At 44.8% G+C, this 20,527-nt stretch overlaps 1 protein-coding gene across 2 annotated transcripts in view; it reads left to right on the top strand.

Moving 5' to 3' along the window:
- Positions 1–20,527, top strand: part of TIAM2 (TIAM Rac1 associated GEF 2) — a 227,856-nt gene that overhangs the window by 67,056 nt on the left and 140,273 nt on the right. For both annotated transcript variants that reach the window (XM_082633581.1, XM_082633579.1), the window contains exon 2: positions 19,757–19,852. The gene's annotated coding sequence lies outside the window, so the exon portion shown is untranslated. The remainder of the gene's footprint in view (positions 1–19,756; positions 19,853–20,527) is intronic.

The following is a 20,527-nucleotide window of genomic DNA, read 5'->3' as shown; positions in this document are numbered from 1 at the left end:
GAACCTTCTCAATGGAGAGGAGAAATTGAAAGACTGATGTCTCCACAGATATGAACTGTGCTTCTTCTTCAGGAGACAGAAGTGGTGGCAGTTAGTTTGGGTTTTAAATAACATTTTGCTTTTCACCCTGCCATTATCATTTGAATCTAGGTCCACTTCCTGGCCTAGGTTGTTCTAGATCATCCTTTTATGTCAGGAACTGAATCTATTCTTCTTTCGTCTCCACACAACCTCAGTGAGGTCCATGTGTGTAATAAACACTCCCTAAATCTTAGTTTAATCTGTGAATCTTAAGCAGGTAAAGTCCTTAAGTTTAAAGGATTTGACCGAAATGATCTGTATGTGTAAGTGCCCCATTTTGCAACATTTTACTAGTTGCTAACAGTCATCCATGAAGATATTAAGGAATCTTAAGGAATTTACAGAAGCTTTAGGATTAGGAAGAGGATTATACAGCTGTATCACCTAGTCAATGTCTTAAGGCCATTTTCACCTCAGAGTCTCCCATTATGTTAAACATAAATATAATATTTGCTTTCTACTGTCCGAACATAGCTTCCTTTTTTAAAAATTTTTTAAAACTAGCAAGTTTTACCACTAACTAAGATAGTGGTAAAAACTTGTTAGTTCTCTACCCTCCTTTGAGTTTTGGGTGAAGTAGAAGAGATATACATTGATTAATTACGTAAGTAAAAATAAACTATCTCAACTGTGAAAAGTTCTTTGAAGGACAGAGCATTTGCTTCATTGAGAGGTGGACCTGACCTAGCTTTGAGGATCAGGAAAGGTAATAATTAGGCCGGGAGTGGGGTAGGGAATAAAGGAGGTCCCTCCATTTCAAGCAAAGGAGTGGTGGTGTGTGCAAAGGCCCTGAGGCAGGAGGCAGTGTGGCTGTAGTGTAAGGAGGTAGGAAGGAGAATGGAGGAAGGTGAGCCAGGGAGGCAGGTAAGGGTTGTCTTTGCAAGACTTTGTAGATCCTATTAAGGATCTTGGTGTTCATCCAAGAGCATGGGGAAGACTCCAAAAGGGTTTTAAAGGTGGATTTGGGGAAGCCAGTTGGGAGGCTGTTGCATTAACATTGGAGAGAGTTGGTGTCATGGACTGGGTGGCAGCTGAGGGGGTGCAGGGAGGTGGGTATGCTGGGAAGATACTGAGGAGGAACCATCAGCAGGCCTTGCAGATGAGCTGGGGGTGAGGGAGTGTTGAGTTTTCATTGCCTTTGAGACTGCCTGGTGGAAGTGGCAGGTAGACAGCCTGGAGCTTGGAGGAGAGGTCTGTGCTGGGTGCTTAATACACATTGACCGTCTAATCACCACAGCCTTGTGAGGTAGGGATCTCAGTCCTGATTAAGAAAGTGGTGGAGGCACGATTTGAATCCAGGACTGCCCTTCCCCAGAGAGCACTTTCTCTCTTCTGTTGACTTCTCAACTGCAAGATACTCTACTTTCGTTCCATTTCCCCCTTCAGGAAATTCTGTGAGTGTAACCTGCCTGGTATCATACCATCCTATATAGTGACTGGTAGCTGTTAGTAAACATTATAGCCTGATTTTCCATTGTTTGATTCAAGTGCAATCAGAGAAGAGCTAGAGCTCCATTCACTGGAAGGGAATAATGGCCCACCTTTGGAGAAATGGTTATCAAAGGTTCTATAAAGCAGCATATATTTGCATGTAACCTTGGTAACCATCTGTGCCTGTTTGAAGTTAGACACCAAAAGAAAATAAGAAATGGACATAACAAGGAATTACCAGTACATGGTAGAGGCATAGGAAAAGACTGATAGTCTATGTAGTTGTACACAGTAATTTTAGCATAGAAGAAACACCCTACTTTACGTTAATATTATGTATAGCAGCTATTTAATTAGAAAAATAAAAACAAGTGCAGATGATTTGCTTTGTCATCGGGTTTTTTTTTTTTTTTGCGGTACGCGGGCCTCTCACTGTTGTGGCCTCTCCCGTTGCGGAGCATAGGCTCCGGACGCGCAGACTCAGCGGCCATGGCTCACGGGCCCAGCCGCTCTGTGGCATGTGGGATCTTCCCAGACCAGGGCATGAACCCACGTCCCCTGCATCGGCAGGCGGACTCTCAACCACTGCGCCACCAGGGAAGCCCTGTCATCGGCTTTGAGTCACTATGTAGCTTCCCACTATGATTTAAGTGAAGAAAATGGAGCGACTTTCCTGGTGGTGCAGTGGTTAAGAATCCACCTGCCAATGCAGGGGACATGGGTTTGAGCCCTGGTCCGGGAAGATCCCACATGCCGCGGAGCAACTCAGCCCGTGTGCCACAACACTGAGCCTGCGCCCTGGAGCCTGAGAGCCACAACTACTGAAGCCCACGTGCCTAGAGCCCATGATCCGCAACAAGAGAAGCCACTGCAATGAGAAGCCCGAGCAATGCAACAAAGAGTAGCTCCCGCTCGCCGCAACTACAGAAAGCCCGTGCGCATCAACGAAGACCCAGTGCAGCCAAAAATAAATAAATAAATAAATGTATTTATTTTAAAAATTGGCATGTTTATTAAAAAAAAAAGAAAATCAAAACAATAGAGATATTGAAGAAATAAATTGTTTTGCTGTTTTTTACCTCTATTGTGAGTTTTGCCATCATATGTGTTGTCTGCAGTTTGTTATCTGGACAGTTACTTCCTTTGTAAAATGAAATTTGGCTTACTTTGGCTCTTTTAAAAAAAATCTTATTCCATGCAGTCAGTATTCATTGAAATATATATCTGGTAAGCATATCCTTCCTGACTCGAAGGCAGTTCCTCAGGAATTTCTTTATGATGGTTAAACAGGGAAATGATAAATAACTAAGGGCAAAAGGCCTTAAAAATATTTGGGCAAATGGATCGTCCTACTCTTTTAAAGGGCAATTTATGTTGGGATGATGATGCCCTGAGGTGTGGGTGGAAACTTAGTTCCCAAGAAAGCACCTTTATTTATGTCTTCACTACGGAGCCTTGTGGTTTAGCTTGGCCTTTGAACGTATAAGAAATATTTTCTGAACGTGTACTTACGTATTATAGAAATGAATAGGGATGCCCTGGCTTTCCAGACAACTTTGGGACATGTCTCTATGGAATCTTCATCAAGATAGGGAGACACGTGAGCCGGAAGTAACTGGATTTATGGATGATGGGAAGAAAGTGGAAGCAGCATTTCAGCATGGATTTATTACATTAGGACAACTACCTTCTGGAACTTGTCTGTGTTTATTAGTTTGTTCATTCAGCCAATACTCTGTGCTCATAGAGTCTTTACCATGCCCTGTGGTAGGCAACGCTGAAGTCAGAACAGACTCACAGCAGAGTTTGTGCCCTAGTAAAACAGACGGGCATCTGAGCAAAAAATCTGTGTAGTGTAACAAGTGTTCGAACAGAGATGTGTTAGCGAGGACATCTCAAAAGAACCACATAAGTTGGTTTTGAGAATGAGGAGAAATTTGCTGAGCAGTCAAAGCAGAGGGGAGCATTCTAGCCACACAAAAGCCATGTAGGCACTGGAGAACACGGGATGCCATGGGTCGTAAGGAGGTTGCGTTGGAGGCTGGCTGGACAGGAGCTGGAAGGGTCAGTTGAGTTTTGTGTGCCCTGAAAACAAGTTTGGGATTTTTAGTTGTAAGGGATGGAGCATCACAGGATCCGATTTGTGAATTTTCTTCTGGCTACTGGAGAAGAGATTTGTGGATGGAGGAAGGCCTGGGGGTATTCCTGTAGGAAACAAGAGGGTCATCTGGGGTATGCATGAACGCAGTGCAGCAGAGGAGAGGGAGGCATGTGAAAGAGACACTGAGGGTGCAGGAAGTCTACTGACACCTGGATGTGCAAACGGAGGGAAAGGCCAGGCAAGACTAGTGTAACTGATGGGATTGCATCTTGTGAGAGCAGCCCACTTGGAGGGACCGTTGTCCTGGCTTGGGGACCCAGAACTGGGTTACTTGGGTGCAGGGTAGGGTTGGAAGAATGTATAAGTTTAGTTTGGGTCATCCTGATTTCGAGGTGGCCCAACAGGTAGCTCTCTAAATGCATGTGGAGCTGAGAAGAGCCATCTCCTCCATTTAAAGGTGGAGAAGGAGACTCACTTGCCATCCATGAGAGTGGAAGTCATGAAGTCACCAGAAAGAGAATATCGAAGGTGACAAGATGAGGACCAAGACTGAGAATGAGGAACATCCAAGGAGGTGGGTGGAGGTGAAGGAGCTCAAGAAGGAGGCAAAGAATTGGGGCAGGGAGGGGAGTCAAGGACTCCAGCGGGGGACGGGGGGCCAAGAAGCTGCGTACAGAGTATTTCTTATAGATGCCGTGATAAATGAACAGTGTCCACTGAGGGGAAGTCGTCTCTAGTTGGCAAAATTCAAATCCATATTTCCTATTAGGAACTAAGTCTTTTACATACCACTCATAAGTGGATATTTGTTATGCTTAAAATCTTTTACTAAAGTTTAGAAATTAAAAGAGTGTAGAAAGACCCTGTATTAGACTGTATTATTATCCATTTTTAGTTGTACCTGGGACTTTTCGTGCTTCAGATTGACTAAGACCTTTTATAGAAGGGCCTGAGACTATAGCCAAGTCCCACTGTGTATAACTGTGATATTATACAAATGTTTCCACTTCAGTTTGTCTTCTACTGGGATTCTGTGTACTTAACCTGGATTCCCAGAGCAAGAGGGTGAGGCTCAAGGTTACACCCAGTGTAGCAGCTGAGGAAAAATGAGAACTGAAGGGTGCCTGGTCTCTTCTCAGCAGCCAGCAGCCCCACCTCCCTGTGATCAAAAGTCCATTGTAGGGCTTCCCTGGTGGCGCAGTGGTTGAGAGTCCGCTTGCCGATGCAGGGGACACGGGTTTGTGCCCCGGTCTGGGAAGACCCCACATGCCACAGAGAGGCTGGGCCTGTGAGCCATGGCTGCTTAGCCTGCGCGTCCGGAGCCTGTGCTCCGCAATGGGAGAGGCCACAACAGTTAGAGGCCTGCGTACTGCAAAAAAAAAAAAAAAAAAAAAAAAGTCCATTGTAATTTCCACCTCAAAGGTAACATTTTCCTACCTGCAGTAAACACCCTTAGAAGAATTCTGAATCTTCCTACAGGGCAGTGTGGGAGCGCTTCCCAGCAAATACTCATTAGCACCTTTCATGCCCAGAGATGAAAGATTTTCAGACATCAGTAATCCCTGCAAAATCCTTTGAGGCTGGTAGGTGGAAAATGCCAAGTGATTCTGGACAGAGTAAGAGACCTTAAGGGTGCTTTTCCCAAAGTGACTTGTTAGTTAGATCCACCTAGAACCAAAATACTGATTTTATCATCTGAAAGAAGACCCACGGCAGGTGCAGTCCTGTATTGACAATGCCATCATGATACCAGGTCCTACACAGGTCATATTAATTCACGCCTCATCAACAGCTGATATCACTGATTTGCCGATGTGGCTACAAGGGTTCTAACCAAAGCATGATGCCTAATGATAAACTTAGTCATGAACTCCTCTCTATATCAGAGTTAATTTACTTCCAAAGTTAGTGTTTTGTAAAATAGTTAATGTACCGTGACTTTAAAATATCTGGATAAGGTTTAAGCATATTAATCTTATCTAATAAGTTGAGTGTATTGATAAGTTTCTTTAACGTATTTTTCAAATTATTATTATCAATACGCCTTTAACAGTTTTTTAAATCTTTATTGAAGTATAGTGACTTACAATGTTGTGTTAGTTTCAGGTGCACAGCAAAGTGATTCTGTTGTACACATATACATATCTATTCTTTCTTAGATTTTTATCCATTTTAGGTTATTACAAGATATTGAATATAGTTCCCTGTGCTATACAGTAGGTCCTTGTTGGTACCAATACGCCTTTTCTTGTATGTTTATTAAGTTCTTCCTAAGGGACTAAGAGACTGTTAGTTCTTAAACTGTCATTGAGGGAGTTTGTGTCTTGAGAACTGATCCCAGTGCTATTTAAAATGTTATTAGAATCTCAGAGAATTGTCAGTAGAGCTGGAGATGGACCACCAATGTTGATCTCACGACCAGGGCCTGGGGGACTTAGAGGACGGAGTGGGTGGCTAGTAAAATGGTAGAGAAGGACTGGCTCGCAGAGCAGCTCTAGATAAGGATGCTGGAGCAGGTGCGGTTCTGGGAAAGGATAGTGGGGTGTCAGGGGGAACAGAGCCAGAGCACACCGGATTGGGAATGTGATTCTAGCTCCTCCAGCTTACTCTCTGCTCCTGCTGTGGGATGGGAGTGAGTGTAAGGTAGTAAGGGGAGACTGGGTTGGATTAAATATTCAACTTGTGTATAAAGTTAAAAAACCCTCTGGCTAATTCATACAGAGGATTTTCACGAGCATGCTTAATGCCACAATTTTTTTTTTTTTTTTTTTTGCGGTACGTGGGCCCCTCACTGATGTGGCCTCTCCCGTTGCGGAGCACAGGCTCTGGACACGCAGGCTCAGCGGCCATGGCTCACGGGCCCAGCCGCTCCGCGGCATGTGGGATCTTCCCAGACCGGGGCGTGAACCCGTGTCCCCTGCATCGGCAGGCGGACTCCCAACCACTGCGCCACCAGGGAAGCCCCCATAGAAATATTTTTTAATGAAGTCAGGTTCTGTTACAGCAAAAAGATGAAAGGTAAGCTAAATAGAATATTGGCTTTTTTTGTGTCACTACATTGGAACTAAAAAAAAAAAAAAAAAAAAAAAATCCAGCAACCAACTGTTGAAGAAAAACTTCATCTTTGTCTTTTTATTTTCGTTTCCTTGGGAGTTGAGGCTATAATGACTCCACCTCTTCTTTCCTTGCCTAATGTCACTTGGGAGTCCCTGAGTTTTCGAATGAAGTGAGAACAAGACTTGACAAAGGAATCAGTATAAAATAATGGCAAAATGGGGTTTCCCTGGTGGCGCAGTGGTTAAGCATCCACCTGCCAATGCAGGGGACACGGGTTCAGGCCCTGGTCCGGGAAGATCCCACATGCCGCGGAGCAACTAAGCCCGTGCGCCACAACTACTGAACCTGCACTCTAGAGTCCACGAGCCACAACTACTGAGCCCACGTGCCATAACTACTGGAGCCCGCATGCCTAGAGCCCGTGCTCCGCAACAAGAGAAGCCACCGCAATGAGAAGCCTGCACGCACCACAAGGAAGAGTAGTCCTTGCTCGCTGCAACTAGAGAAAGCCTGTGCGCAGCAGTGAAGACCCAATGCAGCCAAAATAAATAAAATAAAATAAAATAAACCATGATAACTGTAGGAAAAAGAAATAATGGCAAAGGAGAGAATCTGGGTGATAGAGTTAGCGGGGACAGGGCAGACAAGACACCTTAGGCATTAGGAGTGAGGTGGTAGACAGTTCTGGGAGGCATGCAGCAGTTTAGGTTTGAGCCGGAAGGAGTTATTAATAGCAGTTGGGTTGAGGTCTGAGGCATGGGTGGTAGAGTTCCTGTGGGTGGTCTAAGAGGTAGAAAGGGAATGGAACATTCATTATGGGCTCTGGAATTTTGACTCAAATTATATTCCTGCACTGTCCCTGTAAATGTATTTCACATTGTAAGAATCAGTAAATGCGCAGGTCACTGTCCTCCCCCCACCCCCTCTCCATTTACAGCTATTTTCTAATTGACATCTTAGTTAGTCATCCTCATGAAAAACAGGTAATAAAATACCTGTGGGAAATATGTTGCTGATTCCGTGCTGAAGTAATTAAAATTAAATGTCTGAAGTACTTTCAGTCTAAGGAAATTCTGTGATTATAGTTGTTTAGAGATGTACAAATCGTTTAGGTACAGTAACTGTAATTTGATGCTAATTGGACTCTCTGGTTTGGTCTCAGGAGAGAAGGTAGAGATCGATTGCTGAATGGTTGGCCACAGGAAGAGCAAAATTAGCAAAACAGCACAGCCAAGCCCTCAGTCACATCACCCTACTGAGAATTTGAAATTCAAATCCTTTCCCCCAAATCCATTTTATTTTGCATACACAGAGTTCACGTTTAATAAATTTGCCATAATTTATGCTCATTTCTCAAAAATCCCCCTAGTTTATTTTACTCTGGGCCCAAAGGACCGGAAGCTGTTTATTCTACAACCTCCTAATGTGTGTTGAGCACCTTTCACAGTGATGGGTAATTTTTTTCTAAAGAACAGTACTGCTATAGGGCCCAGCCTGATGCTTCACTCAGAAACAGATGTACAATTACCTGCCCGTTCAGAAGGCTCCCTTGCTGGTCTGGGGTTGGAGGAGGCTTCAGTGCCCCAATTAATTTAATACCTCTTGATTTTGGAATATTATGAAAATAGTTTCAGAATATTACTATAGATATTGAAACACAATAATCTCCAAGTCAAATTGTGCCAGTTTCCCAATTGACATTTTCCTTTTAATATTTAATTTACCCACTTACTCAGTTCCTAGAGAAATATTTAAAAAAAAATTGTTTTACAGTATTTGTTAGTAACGGACTTTGAAGTATTACTTGGTATTACTGAGTCATCTTGCTAGCCTTGTGCTTATTAAAAATAATGCAGAGTTTTTATTCGTGCTGCTCCCTGTGGAAGAAAGCCTGCCTTTCTTTCTACATCCCAGAAACCAGGACAAGAAGAGAGAATTAACATCTATTATTTAACATTTATTGACTCGGACTAAGCCCCATGTCGGGTAATTTAAAGATACTTTCTCATTTTGCTTTCACAACAGTCCCAGCAGGTGGGTGTCATCATTTCCATTTTTTTTTTTTTTTTTTTTTTTGAGGTATGTGGGCCTCTCACTGTTGTGGCCTCTCCCGTTGCGGAGCACAGGCTCCGGACGTGCAGGCTCAGCGGCCATGGCTCACGGGCCCAGACACTCCGCGGCACGTGGGATCTTCCCGACCGGGGCACAAACCTGTGTCCCCTGCATCGGCAGGCGGCCTCTCAACCACTGTGCCACCAGGGGAGCCCTCATCATTTCCATTTTGCATGGATGGAAATCAGGTTTAGAGAGGTAGATAAATGACCCAAAGTCAGGGATTGTCAAGGGGTTTTCTCCTAATTCCTTACCGCCTGCTCCAGCCTTCTTATGAATGAGCTCTCTTCTATTTTGCAAACACTTTAGGATTTCCCTGTTAATTTTCATCATTATGAACTACAGTTAATTTTCATTCCATATCGATGAATGGTGCTGGGCTAGTGCCAGAGGGAGGGGCTCGTGGATTGCTGGCAGGCACGTCTGCTTTTGCAGTCACTGTCTCACGACTAAGCGCAGGTGGCAGCCTGGGCTGGAGGGGCTCCATCCTCATCTGCTTCTCCCTCTGCCTTCACTGCATGCTGTGCTTCATCACACTTGATGCTGCTCTGTGTCTCATGTGGGTCTTGGGCTTCCTGGTCTCTCTGTCCTTCATCCATGCTGTCCTCCTTATGACAATGCAGGACCTCCCTGATTCCACGTCCAAGTTGGACAGTTCCTCAAGGCCAGGTCCATAGGCAAGCCTGTCCTGCTCTGCCCAGCCCAGCGTCACATCCTTCTTGTCCGAGCTGCTGCCCAGCTGCACCCAGCGATGCTCTGGTGGGCATCACCCCTGGGCCGTCTTTCTTGATCGCAGCCTGTCTCATCTGTGGTCGCAGGGTCTGCCTTTATCTTTGGAAATAGGTGCCCTCCAACCTCCAAACCTTTTTTGAAAAGTTCTGTAGTTTGTTTCGTTGTAGAGGTTAATTTTTTTTTTTTTTTTGGGGGGGTGTAGTACCCGGGCCTCTCACTGCTGTGGCCTCTCCCGTTGCAGAGCACAGGCTCCGGACGCGCAGACTCAGCGGCCATGGCTCACGGGTTCAGCCGCTTCGCGGCATGTGGGATCTTCCCGGATTGGGGTACGAACCCGCTTCCCCTGCCTCGGCAGGCGGACTCCCAACCACTGCGCCACCAGGGAAGCCCTGGTTTTGTTTGGTTTTGTTTTGTTAGGTGTGTTTTGTTTTCTTCTCCTTTTAGGCTGGACTCAAATCCTCTTGCTCTAGTTTGGCTTGATGATCTGAGTGGTGTTGCTACGGAGACTGCCTGTTTTGGATAGATTTAATGGATTTTGTTTTGTTTTGGTAGTTTTTCTTTTCTTTTCTTTTTTTTTTTTTTTAAAACCAAGGGAAGTTTCTGGCATTCTTTGTAATGCCATCTTGCTCCCATCCCACCTGTCCAGTTTTCCTGCCTCTTTATGTAACGTATAATGTCTTTGCCGTCTTTTCTCCCGTGCTAACTCCAGGCCCTTTGAGAAGTGGCGCCGCGTCTGATTCATCTTTGGTTCATTCATGGTGCCCAACGTCACAGTTTGCTGTTAACTGGGACTTAAATGTTACGAAATTAAAATGAGTTATTTGTCAGCTACAGTCAGTACAGCTGGAGATTCAGATATACGTAGTGTGAAACCATAGGCTGCATTTTATGGATCCTACTGTATTCTTTGTTCAAAAAGTTTCTGATGTTGGTTTACTTCTTGGGTCATTACATTTCATTCCTGTAAGAATGGAATGAAACAGCCACAGCTGTTTGACCACTGGGGACTCTCACATGTGCTTCTTTTTGCAAAATTAATTGATGAATCAAAAACTAAAGCAGCCGGGCTTCCTTGGTGGCACAGTGGTTGAGAGTCTGCCTGCCGATGCAGGGGACACGGGTTCGTGCCCCTGTCCGGGAAGATCCCACATGCCGCGGAGTGACTGGGCCCGTGAGCCATGGCCACTGAGCCTGCACATCTGGAGCCTGTGCTCCGCAGCAGGAGAGGCCACAACAGTGAGAGGCCCGCATACTGCAAAACAAAACAAAACGAAACAAAACAAAAAACTAAAGCAGCCTTCTGCCAAGTGTTTCTCTCACCTTTCAGAAAGGCTTCCTCACCTACACGGTGGCTGTCATTTTTTTGTATTTGTTTGCATTGTGCGAAACGTTATCTCCGATTTCCATACCAGTGGCACAGAATCACTAGAGCCTTCTCTGTGAGCTGGTACCTCTTTATTTCACGTGTACTGTTTGTCAGTGGGAGGACGTTAAAACATTTATGAAAGGTGTTCAAAAGAGAATTTACTGTAAAACCTACACATTCTTTATCTTTGGAAGTAAAAGTGTACATCTTTGTGGGCAAGGTGTATATAGCCCATGTTTCCTTTTTCCTAAATATTTGACTTTAGGGACTTCCCTAGTGGCCCAGTGGTTAAGAATCCGTCTAGCAATGCAGGGGATGCCGGTTCGATCCCCACTTGCTGCAGGGCAACTAAGCCCGCGTGCCACAACTAGAGGGTCCGAGTGCCACAACTAGAGAGAAGCCTGTGCACCGCAACAAAAAACCCACACACCGCAATGAAAGATCCCACGTGCCACAACTAAGGCCCGATGCAGCCAATAATAATAATAATAATAATAATAATAATAATAATAAATATTTTAAAAAGACCTCTCATGCTCAATAACATGAAAAAAAACCATTTAAAAAATTTGAGTTTAAACAGAAGTTTAGGTAAAAACAACATGACTTCTTCAAGTGTGAAGTGTGGCATCTTTTAGATTATAGTGACATTAACATGCTATGTAGTGTGTTGCTATCAAGTATCATCTGAGATAATGTTTTACGCTCTGAACAACATCCTTAGCCTTGAGGATGAACCTGTGAGGTGTCACCTGAGGGCAGGAGAACAGCTAAAGCAGTCTTGAAACGAGTCTTGCTTGGGATGAATTTGGTGCTTTTCTGGTAGGTTCTACGGCATGAACTTTCTCAGCTACGGTCATGACTCTGAGATCATTGTTTCCTGGAGGTCCACAGGGACGGGGCCAGTCAGAAAATATTCCTTTGTCCATTGAAGCATTAGCTTGTGCTCTGTTTCCAGGAAGGAAAAGTGTGGCAGATTTGAAAACTTCAGGAGGCCGAACTCTTATCACCACCATCATTTGGTGGTAGCTGTGATATTAAAGCATTCAAGGACAGATCTTGCCATAGTCTACTTAAATTCAGGGATTCTTGAACCACCTTGCCACTGTGTGCCATTTTCAGGTGTGTGCCCTTTCAAGTTTATTTCCTATTTTAAGGTCAGTGGACCCTTTCACTTTTTTTCTCCCTTTCACTAAAGGAGCATTTAAATCCATATTGTAGGGTAATTTCTACATGTGTTTTGTTCTGTTGCTTATGCCACCTGTTTTTTAAATACAACTTTTAGAGGTTGCACTCCATTTCGTTATTACAGAATATTGGCTATATTCCCCATGTTGTACAATACGTCCTTGTAGCATGTCTTATACCCAATAGTCTGTACGTCCCATTCCTCCTCCCCTCTGTTGCCTCCCTGCAGTGGTAGCCACTAGTTTGTCCCCTATATCTGTGATCATGCCACCTTTTATAAGCTATTGTGTTGTGCTGATTTGTTAATTTAATAGTTATTCAACGGTACCTCATTGGATCTCATTTATTTCCTTCTTTCATCCCTATGATTCTTCAGTTACTGTAAAGGAACTCATTCTAAGGATGGGATAAAGGAAATGATGATCTTGTACCAATGTAAGCTGTTCTTGTAAGAAATGAATGGATATCATTTCCTTCCATCAATCCTTTAGCTATTAAATGGGATATTTTGCCTGTTATCCGTCTAAAGGTGGGGCCTTATTATGCTTAGAGCTTGTGCTGGTTACCAAGTAGGAGGGGGAACATGATGGATGGACAGGGATGTAAACAGACGGTTAACTGAGGCCCTGCTGCTTTTTTTTTTTTTTTAACACACGCCCCACGCCCCAGCCTCCACATACAAACATTCTGTTTTGTTTGTTTATGAGTCATCCTCTGCCTTTCTTCTCTCTCGTCTCTTCTTCAAGAGGTGCTAGATGATGATAGGATGGTTCTGAGTGTTGATAGGGCTGGAAGAAGTAGAGGTGGGCGGGAGAATTATTTCTCAGGAGAGAGCAAGAAGGAAGCAGGTATCTCCTGCCATGATCATCCAGGTGGTCTCTGCCCCACATAGTTTTGAGTTTCTTATGTCCGAGGTGGTTGCCTGACTCATTTCTGTTTTCCGCAGGCCCAAGGCTGTGTCATAATTGGTTTGCGAGCCGGCCCTGATGCTGAATGTGTGTAATTCGTGGTGCATGGATGCTGTGGTTTTGGAAGTGATTAGGAACTATTACACTGCAGTTATCTCATGAAGAAAGTCACTCCCTGAGTGTCAGTCAACTGGATGAGGCTCATCTCTTCGTCTAGGAGCCACAATTCAGTGGTGGCTTTAAGACATCAAGGCTAAATCAGTTTCTTTTGTCTTGGCCAGGGATGGGCTAGGATGCTTAGCGGTGTCGTCTCATGCTGCCACCCCTGTGTGCTTCCATAGCATCTGCCCTTCTGGACTGTAATCGTCTCCACACTGTGTTGTGACTGATGGCTGATTTATTTACAGGCTGGTGACACTGTCCGCAGGCTTCCGATCACCGTCGTATTCCCAGAACTTAGCGTAGTACCTTGAACACAATAGACGTTCAACGGATACTTCTTTTCTTTTTTTTTTTTTGCGGTACGCGGGCCTCTCACCGCTGTGGCCTCTCCCGTTGTGGAGCACAGGCTCCAGATGACACAGGCTCAGCAGCTATGGCTCACGGGCCCAGCCGCTCCGCGGCATGTGCGATCTTCCTGGACCGGGTCATGAACCCGCGTCCCCTGCATCGGCGGGCGGACTCTCAACCACTGCGCCACCAGGGAAGCCCCTTCTTTTTTTTTTTTTTTTTTAATATTTATTTACTTTATTTTATTTAATTTTTTGGCTGCATCAGGTCTTAGTTGCAGCACACGGGATCTTTTCGTTGCAGCGCGTGGGCTTCCATCTCGTTGAGGCGCACGAGCTCAGTAGTTCTGGTGCGAGGGCTTAGTTGCCCTGCGGCATGTGGGATCTTAGTTCCTCGACCAGGGATCGAACCCTCATCCCCTGCATTGGAAGGCAGATTCTTTACCACTGGACCACCAGGGAAGTCCCTCAACAGATACTTCTTGAATTGAATTGAATTAACTGAATAAATGAACTGCACGTAGGCATTCAAGGTATAATGCGCCTACTTTTGCATCCTCGAATTTTCTCTCTGGATACGTGAACTTTGTGGGAATCCCAGGGCACACTTACTCTAAACAGAGGCCAGATTGGCTGACAGGATCACCAGCCCAGGGAACACAGTGGCCGAAATGGATACACCCTGTCCTGCTTCCAGCCGTTGTTTTGTTTTTGTTTCTGTTTTGGTGTTTCATATGAGCTGTTTTATAAATAACAAGGGACTTGCTGTGACTTGGTTCGTAGTAAGCACTAAAGGCTGTGCTCCGTGGGCCCAGAAGTCTGCTCTTTGCGGGGGATAGACCGAAACTGCCTATTTCCATTGTAGTCAATCACCCCTTTGTCAGGAGGGCAGATTCTCTAACATGCTATAGTCTCCCGGGCGGCTGTACCGTCCTCTTTTGTTAAGGGTGGCATCTGATCCCATGAGTTCTTTGTGCAAGAACAGTGTGTTAGTGTCAGTGTGAGAAGCTGGTGAAAACTGTCACTTAATGAAGGCATCCAGCACATCCCTCCTCCCACCTTGGAGTAGGAGTCTCAGAGGGGTTTGTTCATTATGTCTCTGAAATCACTACGGGCCTGAGAAGCAGAGGTAAGAAAGAATCCACCTGTGGATGGTGATGCTGACGGGCTCCGTCAGGGGGCGCAGACATGGGTCACACGAGGGGGTCATGGAGACAGGAGTTCCATTTACTCCCAGCCCCTTTCTGGCTCCTGGAGCACCTCCCACTTGCTGTATTGTTTTACTGCAAACACTGGATTGAGTCTCTGAATTGATGAGCTGCCTCGCTGATAGAGCAAGGCTAAAGGAAACCCAGAAACTTGAAGACGTGTTTGTAGTCAGAGAGGTAGTACTTACAAAGGGGATTTAATCTGAAGAAGGCGTGAATTTTAAAGAGAGATTTCTCAGCAGGAAATGCATTCTTCTTACCTAGGTGGTTAGCCAGCAGCCTATTTTCAAGGCATGGTGAAGTCGTAATTTATCTTTCTCTTCCCCAGCACTTTCTCCTTGACCTGGTTGGCCCAGCAGTGAAAGTTTTATAAACACTGGGCGCTGGGAGCTTAGGCCAGGGCTTGACCACAGGCTTCTAGATTGATGAATGTTGTAGCCTTTCTTTAGGTGTGGCCCTTTTCTTTTTTTTTTTTTTCACTGTTATGTAGTAGCTGAAGGTTCAACTACATTCAGCCTTTAGGGAAGGCATGGGGGCAGCTTTTCATCACAAAACTCAAGAGAAAAATGTAAGCTATGTTCATGAATTCAAATGATATCATGGTGACAAGCAGGCAGCTCAGGGCCTTTAGGATGGCAGGTTTCCATGCTGAAAAGAGCATGAGTGAAATCTGTTGATGGATGATTTTGTCTACACAGGCTACCTACGTGCTGTCATAGATACAAGCATACTCTTTGTGTAACTAATAATATAGAATCACTAGAGTTTTACGGTAGGTGTAGTTTACCCAGCACTGCCTTGAATCACGTAGACTTTACACACAGGGCCCTCTTAGACCTTTCTGGAGTTGCAGGAGATTGCAGTACCTGTCCCATTGTTGAATTACCTTAAAACATGGCTCTAGATGGCAGCTAAATCCAGTCTACACTGTTGAGAGAATATCTGCTTATTGAAGGTAGGTTTCAGTCCTTCCAACTAGATGAAAGCTAATTGTTCATGTGGCTCCAGAATACATACAGAAAGCGGAGAAGGTCAGGAAGGGAACACTGGGGTCCAAGGAAGAGCACTTTGGCAACCGCTTCTTTGTCACTGTGACAAAACCACTGTCCCCTGTTCTGGGACCAGAGCCAAGGTGGTTGTTTGGTGACCTGAGTTCCAGTCCGAGTTCTTTCCCACTCTCTATGTGGCAGGTCTGATTTATCCTTTCTAGGCTTCCCTTTCTTCATCTGCAAAATGAACAGGGTTTAAACTGAAGTACTATAAAATTCTGTAATAATCCTGCCTAAAACCATTTGAGTCCAGAATGATTAGTAATTATATTAATCAGGGTATCCAGAGAATCAGAGCCAACTGGAGCCTGCCTCTTCCTTCCTCCCTCCCTCCCTCCTTCCCTCGCTCCCTCCTTCCCTCCCTCCCTCCTTCCCTCCCTCCCTCCTTCCCTCCCTCCCTCCTTCCCTACCTTCCTCCCTCCCTCCCTCCCTCCTTTCCTCCTTCCCTCCTTCCCTCCCTCCCTTCCTTCCTTCCTTCCTCTATCTATCAAGAGATTTTGAGGAACTCTTTCACATGATTGGGGTGTGGGGCCGCTAGCAAGTCCAAAATCCACAGGGCAGGCCAGCAGTCTGGAAAGTCAGGCAAAAGTTGATGTTGCAGCCTTGAGTCCAAGTTCTGCATGACAAGCAGCTGGGAACCCAGGCAGGGTTTTTACGTTGCCATCTGGAGGCAGAATTCCTTCTTCGGAAAGCTTCCGTCTTTGCTTTAATGTCTTCAGCCGACTGGCTGAGGCCCACCTACGTTATGGAGGATAATCTGCTTCACCCAAAGTCTACTGATTTCAATGTTAATTCCACCTAAAAAGGGCCTTTACAGCAACATCTAGACTGGTGTTTGACCAAACATCTGGGCACCATAGCCTAATTGAGTTGACACATAACGTTAACTCTCACAGTAGTTAAGCTGTAAACTCTTTATTTGGAATTTAAGTCATGGTGATGGGATGGAAAAGAAGGCTAGTCTGAAATTAAATATGCTGTCTTAGCAGTTTGAGGCATCAATTCTTCCATCGATCCATTTGGCATGTGTAAGGCACTGTGCTTGACATCGGGAAAACCAAGATAAGCCCTTTACATTCAAAGCAATCAACGTCTACTCTAGAAGTAGACAAGTGAAAAAGAAACGATTGCAACATGGCTGCCTTTATTAGCGTAGTGAGGTGAAGGAGGGGAGTATAACACTTCATGTCTTGGCGGGAGGAAAGTAGGAGATCAGGGAAGGCGTCATGGAAGAGGAGATAAGCTTGATCTGGAGGGGTAGTTAGGAGTTCTCCAGCAGGACACAGTAATATTGTACAAAGGGTGTGGAGAATAAAAGACTATTACACGCATGAAATGGCAAAGTATTCAGAATGAATGAATGGAAACTTCTGTCACATAGTAGGTGCTTGAGACTCAATATCTGCTGTTATCATTGAAAAATTAAAGTGTGGCAGGGGTTATATTTTATAGTTTCTTTGTTAGGAAATAACCATCTGTCAGGCCATCAGTAAGATACGGTAATTTTGGGCCTTTAAAAATTGTCAGTATAATGTATTTAGATAGAGTTCATCAAAGCTTGTTTAATTTTCCATTCTGTTCAGAAATAGTTTCTTGTCCATACTGGGTTCATTACAAAGAGAATTCAAAATTTATGTCTCTTTAGGATTTATCTTATAAGGCAGGCATTCTAGACCAAACATATCTGTTATTTAGGTTTCTAAAAATGTTCTCTGGACCAGTTATGTCACCTTGGGCAAATCAGTCTACCTCTTTAAGCTTTAAATTCTCCCTTTTAGAGAGAGGGAGTCGGGCTGGTTTTTGAAGGTCCACCCATAGGCTCTCCTGTGATCTCTCAGTGAAAATCATTATCGCCACTGTTCCTGGTTATATAGGTGTATTTCTGTAGCCTGAATCATTGATAGCCACACCTTTCCCAATAGCTACGGTTTACAATGAAAGTACTTTATCGCCACTTTGAGTATTTCACATTTTTCAACCACTTTATTAAGTATTTTATGTGCACTATCCTATTAAGTAGGTAGAATAACTCTGCAAAATAGGTATCATTTCCATTTTATAGTTGAAGAAACCAGAGGCTCAGACAGTTTAAATAATGTCACTCAGGTGGTAATGGGGGAGCTGGGGGTTGAACTCTGATCCTTTGGCTCCAAAGTCTGCGTTCTTTGTCAAGGATTGTGAACTGTGAGCCACATATGCAATTATTCCCACAACGCAGCATCTTGTGTACATAGCAGAGGTGAGATAATGTTTTGTAAAAAGACAAGTCTCCACCTGAAACTAACACAATGTTGTAAATCAACTATAGTTCAATTAAAAAAGAGAGATAAGTCTCATTGTCTGAAAGGAATCCCTGTAACATTTTTTTTTTCAATTTTTTTAAAATTTATTTTTGGCTGCATTGGGTCTTAATTGCTGCGCATGGGCTTTTCTCTAGTTGCGGCGAGCGGGAGCTACTCTTTGTTGTGGTGCACGGGCTTCTCCTTGCAGTGGCTTCTCTTGTTGCGGAGCACAGGCTCTAGGCACATGGGCTTCAGTAGTTGCAGGCTTAGTTGCTCCGCGGCACACGGGATCTTCCTGGACTGGGGCTCGAACCCATGTCCCCTGTATTGGCAGACAGATTCTTAACCACTGCACCACCAGGGAAGTCCCAAGCCCTGTAACATTTTAAACAGTGAAAGAAAACACAGGTGCTTTTTGGTATGTTGACCAACAGGGCCATGAGTTTTAATACGTCCCTGGGCAGCATTTCAGACATAGGAGGAAAGTATTATTCTCCATAATATTCTCCATAACATGAGAGGACCCAGAAGCCACCTGCTTAATTAGTAACGAAACTCTGGTCCTTTGACTCCGCTCCCTTGCATGTGGGTTCTGCCCCACACCCCGTGATAATTGCTCTTGACACGCTGGTACTTATAAGGGTCTTGGCTGGTCCCTCTGTCTGGGGGATCATTTCCATAATTTCGAAATAACATTCAGATCTCAGCCTAGTTGCCATCTCAGGGGGCCATTTCTTGACCTTCCAATTTAAATTAGTTGCTTGTCACTCACTAGCTCATCATCCTGTTTTATGTCTCTGCACTGCAAGTATCACTCTAGGATATTTTTCTTATTTGTTTATTTACCTGTTTGTTTGACTGCTTCTTCCCATTTGAATAAAGCTCAGTGAGAACAGAAATTTCCGCTCTTTTTTTTTTTTTTTTTTTTTTGTGGTACGCGGGCCTCTCACTCTTGTGGCCTCTCCTGTTGCGGAGCACAGGCTCCGGACGCGCAGGCTCAGTGGCCATGGCTCACGGGCCTAGTCGCTCCGCGGCATGTGGGATCTTCCCGGACCGGGGCACGAACCCGAGTCCCCTGCATCTGCACTGCGCCACCAGGGAAGCCCCTTCCGCTCTTTTTTACTGCTGTATCCTCAGAGGGTGGAAGAGTGGCTTGATAACAGTAGGCTCCTTCTGTCTATTTAACCATCCATCTGTCTCCCCCACTTCCCTTCCTCTTCCCCCTCCATCGTTTGTCTTTCCCTCCCTCCCTCCCCTCCCTTTTTCCTTTCCTCCTTCCATATATCTATCGATAAAATGGCTTGGCCGTATAAAGTTATAGCATGAAGCAGTAAATCTACTTCTCCACTTAGGATGTGGGAAAACCCTCACATTTCCTTTATAGTTAATCACTTAGCACTGGAGTTTTCTCTTAGATGCTCCTTTTTTTTTTTTTTTTTTTTACATCTTTATTGGAGTATAATTGCTTTACAATGGTGTGTTAGTTTCTGCTTTATAACAAAGTGAATCAGTTAAACATATACATATGTCCCCATATCTCCTCCCTCTTGCGTCTCCCTCCCTCCCACCCTCCCTATCCCACCCCTCTAGGTGGTCACAAAGCACCGAATGCTCCCTTTTTGTATCAAGCCCAAGATAGGGCAGAAAGCTGAGAAACTGAACTTTAGTTATAAAATTATGATGTTTGAAAAATTGTTTCTCAGCACCTCTGTGTTTTTGTTTTCTCTTGCAGGGCTTTGTGCTTGAATTACAGACACCTCTGCCACCTGCTCATTCCGGATGAATGAATGAATGATTACACCAAGTGTGGTCCACACTTCCTCTGGGGGTAAGTTCCAGGCACTTGTACATCTCAAAGGCGATAATGTCTGGCAGCTTGTATTTATGTGTCTGTTTCCCACGTAGCTCTGTTAACTGCTCTTTGTATGCGGACCTGAGTGGGGAAAGGTGGCGAGGGTTCCTCAGGTGTTGGTCTGAGGGTCCTGCAGGCAGCGGGCGCCCAATCTGAGGGGCTTATTACAAATGCCCTGTAATTTTGATACGCCAGCTAACCCTCTCTATGTGGGAGAGCATATGTCCATCTGCTCTGGGAGCTTAGGTGGAGAAGTTGCAGCCTGGGAAGTGTTCATTTCCTTTTCTGTAGATGTCCAATACTGATAAGCATGTACTTGAACTCCAAGCCAACTAGGACCTCCTGCTGAAGAACAGATTAGAGTATGTCATTTCTAGTTGCAGTGGTAAGATCAGGACAGCTCAGGAGACTCAGACACTAGGAAACCACCGAGGAAAAGTAAGGCTCCAACTCCGATGTGAAGGCTGTTTCATTCTGACTGGGGCGTCTTACTAGTAGATGCGTTGGTCATTGCAGGGTAAGTGCTACAGCAGGAAAGCTGAGCAGTTCCCAAAGCAGTGTTTGGAATGGTTGCGAGTAATTCCCTGGAAGCGTTTGCTGTGTCTGCAGTCCATGCTTGCTTTGGTGAAGCACACAGATACAGGCAGAAGC

This window comes from Mesoplodon mirus (assembly GCF_964341445.2).
Source record: "Mesoplodon mirus genome assembly, chromosome: 10".
NCBI lineage: Eukaryota > Metazoa > Chordata > Mammalia > Artiodactyla > Ziphiidae > Mesoplodon > Mesoplodon mirus.
This window is presented reverse-complemented; position numbering and strand designations above follow the sequence as displayed.